This window comes from Dermacentor variabilis, chromosome 3, assembly GCF_050947875.1.
Source record: "Dermacentor variabilis isolate Ectoservices chromosome 3, ASM5094787v1, whole genome shotgun sequence".
NCBI classification, from domain to species: Eukaryota; Metazoa; Arthropoda; class Arachnida; order Ixodida; family Ixodidae; genus Dermacentor; species Dermacentor variabilis.
The window spans coordinates 150,485,222-150,494,897 of record NC_134570.1 but is presented as its reverse complement, the minus strand read 5'-3'; the positions used below and the strand labels follow the sequence as shown (position 1 = coordinate 150,494,897).

General features: G+C 44.8%; 1 non-coding gene across 1 annotated transcript; it reads right to left on the bottom strand.

Moving 5' to 3' along the window:
• Positions 1 to 1,563: 1,563 nt before the first annotated feature.
• TRNAS-UGA (transfer RNA serine (anticodon UGA)) lies at positions 1,564 to 1,636 on the bottom strand. Its single transcript has one exon. It is a non-coding gene; the product is annotated as a tRNA-Ser (tRNA).
• Between the last annotated feature and the right edge of the window lie 8,040 nt (positions 1,637 to 9,676).

Below are 9,676 nucleotides of genomic sequence, written 5' to 3'. Positions count from 1 at the left end.
GGGTGAGTTCCAGGAAGTCGTCGTCCGAAATGGCAAAACGGGTGGCGTTCAGTGTGCGGCAATAGTCAATGAAATGTCCCCAAAGGCGACTACATTTGACAGCTTTTCGTGCTGTGCCTTGCCGCGGAGTTCCAGAAGGAGGTCGCCGCTGTCCAATTTCGTAACTTTATAGCCTGGGCCTATCGTATCTGTCAGGCATTTCGTCACAAAGAACGACGGGTTGGCTCTCGCTGTTCTTTCCAGTTTTACACTTTGAATCCCGTAGTAGCCACGAAAAATCGGTTCTGTGGCCAAAAAACTGAAATAATTCTTCGGTGCGTCCCTTCTTCGGGAGTCGATCGGGTAACGCGGGGAACGCACAAGCCACGAAAAGAATAATCTATTGGCAGGAACGCCGGCCACCCACCAGGAGCCCCACAACGGGACGCAGTAGGGCCTGGAAACTCAGGGCCTACAAATGCTAGCTGTGTGTTGCCGCTATAACGAATATGTGTAACAAAGGGTGGTTATACCATAAGAAGCGAACAAACACTGACACTAAGGACAACATAGGGGAAATTACTTGTGCTTAATAAATGAAGTAATGAAACGATAAATTAATGGTAATTAAAGTGGATGAAAAAACAACTTGCCGCAGGTGGGAACCGAACGCACAACCTTCGCATTTCGCGTGCGATGCTCTACCAATTGAGCTACCGCAGCGCTGTTTTCTCATCCACTTTCTTGGGTATTTATGCGTCCTATAAGAACCCTGGGAGTGTTAGCCAGCGCCGCCACTCACAGACCTTGGCGGCGGACGTGGAACGTCCTTCATGCCGCAGGCGTCACGAGAACGTGATCTTTTTCGGTGAAGGCAACTGGTCAATAAACCCACACATGCTACCTAAAGGCATCAATGTTGCCGGATTCGGGACCCTCGCTGTGTATTGAACGAGAAGAAAGGGGGTTAACCGAGGGGCCCGATTTTCATTAGTCATATCATAAGAAGCCAACAAACACTGACACCAAGGACAACATAGGGGAAATTACTTGTGCTTAATAAATGAAGTAATGAAACGATAAATTAATGGCAATTAAAGTAGATGAAAAAACAACTTGCCGCAGGTGGGAACCGAACCCACAACCTTCGCATTTCGCGTGCGATGCTCTACCAATTGAGCTACCGCCGCGATGTTTCCTCATCCACTTTCTTGGTTATTTATGCGTCCTATTAGAACCCTGGGAGTGTTAGCCAGCGCCGCCACTGACAGACCTTGGCGGCGGACGTGGAACGTCCTTCATGCCGCAGGCGTCACGAGAACGTGATCTTTTTGGGTGAAGGCAACTGGTCAATACACCCACATATGCTACCTAAAGGCATCAATGTTGCCGGATTCGGGACCCTCGTTGTGTAATGAACGAGAAGAAAGGGGGTTAACCGAGGGGCCCGATTTTCATTAGTCATATCATAAGAAGCCAACAAACACTGACACCAAGGACAACATAGAGGAAATTACTTGTGCTTAATAAATGAAGTAATGAAACGATAAATTAATGGTAATTAAAGTGGATGAAAAAACAACTTGTCGCAGGTGGGAACCGAACCCACAACCTTCGCATTTCACGTGCGATGCTCTACCAATTGAGCTACCGCGGCGCTCTTTTTTCATCCACTTTAATTACCATTAATTTATCGCTTGATTACTTCATTTATTAAGCACAAGTAATTTCCCCTATGTTGTCCTTGGTGTCAGTGTTTGTTGGCTTCTTACGATATGACTAATGAAAATCGGGCCCCTCGGTTAACCCCCTTTCTTCTCGTTCAAAGGGCGGTTATGACACACAAGATAACCCTTGCCGCCAGGAAGGTTGGAAGTAAATGTAAGAGAATAGAAGACTCGAAAGATTAAAAGTTAGACAGAAAGACGAATATTGGAAAGGACGGGAAAAGGCGACTGCCAATTTCCTCCAGTTCGGTCAGTCTGGATGTACCGTCTATCTGAAGCTGAGGCCAAAGAGGTGTGTGGCCCCTGCCGGGGGGCTTAAACGTCCGAGCTTTCGGCGTCGGCTCAACCCCTAGTATGCCCCCCTTTCCCCAGGCACTGCTAAGCAACGCACGGCCAGGCGTCGGAGGGTCCAACACTCGTGTGCTCGGATACGTGGTGTCGCAACATACCAAACGCTTGCTGACGCAGACACCCCTGCCGGGGTTAATGTCATGATATTGACACGTGTACTTATCTCTATCGGGCGACCACGTTTCGCCGCCGAACAAATGTTATCGCACAGCGCGGGACGCGCCTGCATGTATCCGAAGTTTCTGGAAAGTTATCGATGCTTCTATCCGCTGTCTGTTGTCGCCGAACCTTGTACTATCGGATTTCATCGCGTGACGCGAATGGTGTAAAACTTTGTGGAAGGCACGCGGGTCCGAACGATTAGACTGGAACATTCGACGACTGCTGTATAAAAGCCGACGCGCTTGACCCGCAGATCAGATTTTCGACGATCGCCGACTGTGTTCGCCGCTATCGTTGCGCTTTAAGTGTAGCCTGTTTTGTGGGCACAGGTTCGCCCAATAAAAGCTAGTTTTGTCTTTCACAGTACTGCTACTGTGTTCTTTAACGTCACTACCACGTGACAATATGAGTGTCATGTATGTCATGAAACAGCCGCCTACGTCTTAGTGCTCTCATGGTCGTTTCGTTAACTCAGTGGGCTCCTCGCACACTACTTCGCATAACATTGATTCCTACAGGACGCGGAATCCGCCGGTTTTTTTTCCCTTGTGAATAATAACATACACTGTTCACGCTGCTTCTTTGCGCAGTGACAAGCCGAGTGAACCTTGCCTTCACCTTGCCCGGCTAGAAGCTAGAATGTGTGCTATCGCTTTAAAGAAAAGTTCTGCAGGCGTTCACGGCTTAATGAGTGCTCAGGGGACCTTGAAGAAAGAAATCACTTTGCTTGAAACCACCGTGGCCATTATTTAAGTCTACACTCATTTTCGTTGCGGGATTTGTTTATGCTCAAGACCAGATGCATCGGATATGAACTGAGTCAGCTCTCTCAATCTTAGAATATTTAGAATATATGAATATTTAGAATATGCTTCCTCCGTATGGAACTCATGTAGACAATGTGAAATTAATTGTATTGAGTCGGCACAGAGGAAGGCTATCCGTTTTGTTTACCGTCGCTTCGACCTAGACTTTTCATCGTCAGCTGCCTTTACGGAATTAAACCTCCAGTTTCTTTCCAGATGGCGGCACATAGAATCTCTGAAGATTTTCTATTCTTATAAGAACTCGCTTTGTCACCAATCAGATCCCTCCCTTTTAATGCCTGCTTGCCCGACTTCAACTAGAGCTTATCACGCCTTTAATATCAGACCAATCCATACACGCACCAACACTTTCACATAGAGTTTTTTCCCCGCATGATGGAACAGTTGAATTTTTTACCTGCCAAAGTTCGTTTGTTACCCATTTCTAAATTTTTAAATGCTATTGCTCATGTATAGTTACTTTACATTGTTTTAATTTCTGTGTTCTAATTTCTGCATGTCATAATCAGTTTTCTTCGCATGTACACCCTCTCCTGCCATAGCCCTAACGGGCTGCAGTATGTATAAATAAAGAATAAATAAATAAAAATGTGTGGTCACAGGTAGTGATATCGGTTCTACCTCCGCATTAGCGATTGCCGAATGCAGAATTCCAGGCATTCGAGCTTCAGACGCTTTTTGCTATTCATTTAAATTACATATCAATGAAATAGGGGCCTGGAAATTGTCACAGCTGCAGCTATGTTGGGATAATTTCGATCATACAACGGCCCTATGTTCCTTCAACCAATTATATTTTCACGGTTTCCCAGCTGAAGATGTATTTACAACCTGTAGATTAGTTCTCTGTTAAAGAAACACTCAGCTCTGTAAATTTATGAGTCATAGTTGTTTACAAAATAGAAATTTAGCAAAATCCTACTTTACAGTATTAAAATTATTAAGCTATATCGACCAAACAATACCTATGCATTCTCAAGTGAACATTGCTGTTGTGAAGCTGTTTCTTTATTAGAAACCCAGCGTTCCAGACTACACAATAAATATTTAAGTCCGTCGCTCAATGCGCATGCAAAACTTATATATTGGTTGCAGGTGTTAGAGAACCGGAAGCGCTGCTGCTTTCGTCATTGCTGATGGTACTCAGAACGTGAAACATGAAGTCAAACATGGTAGTGTCTTTAGAAAAGTGACCGTCTGCAGCGATTCATTGCAGTATGCACTGCAATTAAGTTCCTTTAGGTAAGAATATTCAATTTAGAAGCCGCTCCAGATTTTTTTCACTTGCCATCACTGGACAGAAGTGTCAGAAAGAAGTGACGTGCACTAATGGGCCTATTGTGAGAGAAGGGGCTAAACGAAACAGACACGTACAAGGTATTCAAGCAAGGTAAATAAGATACTAAATGCTAGGCAAGTAAGTTACTCAGAACACTGCTACAGACCCAATTTCAAAAAGTGTCTAAGTAAACTAGAAAACGTACTGAAAAGTGCTTCGTTACTTCCAAGAAACTTTCCTTTCAGAATACAACACCGAACATGCAAAAAAATGAATATTGTACCCCATTGAATGTTCGGAAGCATAGCAAAGGGCCGAATTACCAAAAAAGATTGCCTTAACCTAGCAGACAGCTTTTTAAACAAGTTTGGGGTCAGTGAACCTGCCCTGTTCTTTTTGTTGAAATATAGCCACCTATGCTGAAAGGACACTCTAAGTCACAGCGGCGTCGTACTTCAGGAAAAGCGCCTAAAGGAAGTAGCACTTCAATAGCTGCGCAACTTGTTCTTTCCCATTATTGTACTCAAGCTATGGGCATTGTTGTTCGCCATTGGGCTCGCATTGTTATGTATTGGCGAGTTGTGGAAAGAAAGTTATCTTGTACCTGACCTACTCGCTCTTTTTCGTTTAGAGGGCAGCAAGCCAGCTACCGAACAATGCTTACCGCTATGCTGTAAACACGATCGTGATACAATCGCACACGGCCATCACAATGATAAATGACGGCGTGCCTGTATCTTCGCGCCAGTTTGTGACGTCTGAGACAAATGTGGAAGATGATGGCTTTTAAATGATGAGTGAAAATTGTATAATATCTGTGTTTCAGCTTGCGAACTTAGACTGTTAGCTATTAGTTTTTGGGTCACAAATTGAGAACTACTTGCCTGAACTCTTTCTTTAGTTAGGGTGCATTGCTAAGGAGGGCTTTATTATACAATATTATTTATCTTTTTAATGCACGCTAGAGCAAATTAGTAGCTAGCTGCTCTACGAGGTCTTAAAATCTCCGAGCATACATTTTTTTTATGCACCGAGGCAACGTATTCGTGTGTTTAGAACCACGTTTTTTGGATGGCCGTATTTTGCAGAGTATCCTAAATAAAGCGTACGAAATACTAGCAAAACATGTTCTCGCGTAGTGCTAAATATTGCTTAACGAAAGTATTTGTGAAATTCTAACATATTCACAAAAGTATTTAAATTCAGTATTTGAATAGGCTACACGAGATGTGCACAAGTTTGCTTCAGTAACACTGCCATCTACATAAGTGTACGCACTCAAGAAAATCGGATTATGTCTGTGAATTATGGATCACATCATGTGATTAAATAACAAAGAAATGGCATTCTTGGATACCACACGCAGTGTCTTAGCAACGGTGTAGTACTCATGGGTACGCTTGATTTTGATTTTTTTTTTCGCAATGTGTTTTTTGTATGTGCTCAGATATAGAATACACATGTGGCTTCTTGACTGGATGCACACCTTTTAAAATTCTTTTATGATGGAAAACGCAATTATCACATCAGCTGGATTGCCTGAAAAGGCAGACCAAACTTGCATTTCTGATGGCAGCGTCAGATTACGTAAAGAAATGGTTCACTAGTCATTTTTAAAATTATTCAGTTAAGAGCAAGTGTCTAAATTGCAGAAGTGAAGAAGATTAGTGCCGATCAGCAATAAGATCATATTCATACAGCAGGAATTCTTTCCACTCATTCAGACAAATTAGGCCTCGAATTCTGTAGAGGTATGTAATGATCATTTCTGACTTGGAGTTTACATATATTAGCTCTGAGGAAAAAAAATGTCTTGCTTTAGCTGGTACTATTACTGCCACAAGTAGCTTACTTATAAATTGAAAAAATTACGAACCACAGCGCCCACTGCAATGTGCAAGCAAATAATTACACGCATAGCGCCACGGTTTAGTTATGTATTTCTCAGAGGAACCCTCTTAACGTAGGCTATTCGTACTTTGGGTACAAATTCGTTCACCCTTCAGTTGTTCTGCTGCCCTAGATTACTACGTATTTTTCAGCGCTCGCGGGAAGCCGTTTGCTCGCAGCGTGGCTAGCCATGTGTGCACATATGGGTAGCTTAGTTATTGCTAGGACAGTTAACGAAGTTTTGAATAAGGACGAAGACAGCTTTCATCGACTTCAAAAATTATGCCAATTCAGCCGCAGCAAAAGGGCTTTCGTGAGAACTAGCTGTCGGCAATACTGCTTGCATTGGTGTCCCATATCTAAAAACTCTTACCGACAGTGGTAGGCTGAGTCCAGCATAACGCTATTTTAGCTGTGCCACCATACACGAAATATTTGTGTCCTGAGGCCCCAGAAATGAGTGGAAGGAGTTACGCGATCTATATCGGCAGCAGTCCCTTTTACTTTTGTCACGTGTACCTTGTGCCAGTTGTGCAGATTCGAAATTTTCCCTTAGCTTGTAGCGTTGGCATTCTGTGAGACTGCACGATAAATTAAAGTAGAACACTCGAAAGAGAGCAACACGTCTGAGAAGCAATCGTAGCATTTTGCGATGGCTCCTACCCCTGACGCATCAGCGACATGCGTGGGGACTGTATATAGAAGCCTACCACGAAAAAAAGTATCGCACACGTCATAGAACTAGGTGCTGCAACGAATGCAGTGTACACATTTCTACTGAAACCAGGGGTAAATTATCTTATGCTTTATTTGGCCACTCTGTGTTCACGTCATGTGGCTTAACAATATATCAAGCTACTCTGTTCCCCTTTTGTACTTTCGAAAAATTAAAAGGTTAATCACTCAATTAAGTAAATAAATAATTAATTAATTAATTAAATACTGATTTGTAGCATCTGTTACTGCAGACAAACGACTCATCTCTAAGGTTTAGTGCCTCACACATTGTTACGTAATGCCTTACTGTCAGCGCAATCACAATGTTGCAACACAGGGATTCACCTACCACATGAGGAAGCCAACATTACGCAAAACCTTGATATCTTAAGCTTAAAATGTGTGCTAATGTGCGCTGACAGAGCATGAATATTTTTCTGGAGATGATATCTTTGCTCTCGCCGCGTTTTGACGCGCACGAACTGTGCTGCCCCCTCTGCGCATGCGTGAGGCCGTGGGCAGGAGTTCTCACGCGCCGGCACGCGCGCATGTACTTTGGCCCGCCCTGCTTCGTCGTGCCGAGCTCGTACCGAGGCGTCGCAGCCAATGCAAGGTACATCGAGCCGCGCTCTGGACGCGGCGTTGGAGCCAATGAAAAGTTAGGTTGCTGCAGAGGTCGGATGCCGCCTTTTTCGCTGAATGAGCAATGTGACGCTTTCGCATAAAAACTGTCTAAAGTCTCTCCAAGTCAAATTAGTCCAAGACGCTTTCTAGCACACGTCAAGGAACCCTAGGGCATACAGCTTTCAACGGAGTGCATGCGGTGTTGCCGGCTTCAACTACACCGACTCACCGGTGCTGACTACTGTAGCGCCAGCAGCTTGCAGTACCACCAATGGCCTGGTACATGGACCCCTGCATGACAAGTTTAAACTCCATTAGCATTATTAGTGTACATGGTTTAATAGGCAGTACACACAGTTCTGAAAGAAAAGGGTTCGAAACCAACCGTCAGACCAGCTTGGTTCACGGAGTATGGGGTAATGTGCCACCCTTCTACGAATGTCTTTCACGCCGACACGGCTCTCTGTAGATGCGGGATAGGGTAGGTACCGCTGTTAATTGAAACTCTGTCACTGACTTCGAGAACTCCGTATATGCCTCTCAGTCTGTGCTGGTCTTCAATGAACCTCTTTGATAGCAACTTGGGTCACCTGGTACGTGACAGTCCGTGTGTGCCACTGTTAAAAGAGCATATTTGACACCAACTTGGGAAACTAGGTTGTGCCTCTTGGAATGTTGGACATTGATGAAAAGGCTCCCCTAAATTTCTTCGATGAAGAGTGGAATCGAACCCACGTCAGAATGGTTCCTCAAGACTGCAACAAGACAACTTAATAGGCTGCGTCCGAAGCGCATTGGGTATGTGCCGCATTTGAATGAACGGCTTCCTTGCAAACGCTTTAGCGGTGTCGGAAATAGAACGACGAAGAAGACGAAGCACTCTCGTGCTTCGAACCAGGCAGAACAGCAGTTACCCAAGGTTTCGGACTACGGTTTGTGCTTAATAAACCCATTTTTATATGCTTCATGAGGCTTGATTTTGTAGAAAGGGTGCAGAAAGTCATCGGGAGAGCCAACCACATAAATGGCTTCAATGTAAGCGCCTTCCTGCCTACCGATTCAGCGTACCCACCTTTGGCAGCTCTCCACGTATTCAAAGCATGGAAGCGCTCAAGCTCAAACGCGAAGCCCAAAGACTGCAACTAACGCTGCTTATTAACGACATGGAATCAACGCTTAGCATCGACAGTGTTACAAAAGAGCAGTTTCCGGTCCTGAGCGAATGCCTCAAGCATCTTCATACCCACTTCAGGGCAACTGACTCCAAGACCCTGTCTCTGATGTCTACCATGGAAGCTGACGTAGAGTTTGAGCGGTTTGTCGAGTGCAATGACCGAGCCACCGCAACGTCCGCGAAGCTCAAATACCATACACGTCAGCTTCAGCAATCGCCCAACCATACATCACTGTTGACTTCAAGCGAACCCATTCAACGTAGACAGCAACGCGGTGTTTCCCTTCCGAAACTCAACCTTTTAAAGTTCGACGGCCGACCATCAATGTGGCCACCTTTTGGGAACAGTTCAAGCAACTGATCCACATCAATGACCGCCTCACTGACGTAGGCAAGTTCACCTATCTACGTTTAGTCTTGACCGCCGACGTGGCATTGGGGATCGCGGGACTTCCAGCAAATTCAAGTTGATACAGTGATGCCCTGGACATACTAAAATGGCGCTTGCTAAGGGCGACTCTATCATTCAGGATCGCATGCAGCGACTCCACTTGAAACTCGTTTGATCCCCCATTGACGATCGGCGATTCAAAACCTCTACGACACTGTGCAGTGCCAGACACGTGCCCCTAGGACTCTCGGTCTATCGGAAGATAATTATTTATCAATGTTTTACCCTGGTCCTCCTTAAATCGCTTGCTCCTGATACTGTCCTGATTTTCAACAATACCATCGCACGTCCAACTTCAGAGGAAAGGGAAGCACTAGCGATGAAGGACATCGCACCGAGCAGCAGAACGCGGATAGACAGAAAACGCACCACAGACCAATGCAAGATGACTGTAACAAGCCCTTCCAAATGGCTCTTACACTTCCAAACAGGTGTCGCTTGGGCAGCCAGACGTGAAAGTAAACTGATAGTTCGCGTTTTATTGGATGGAGGCAG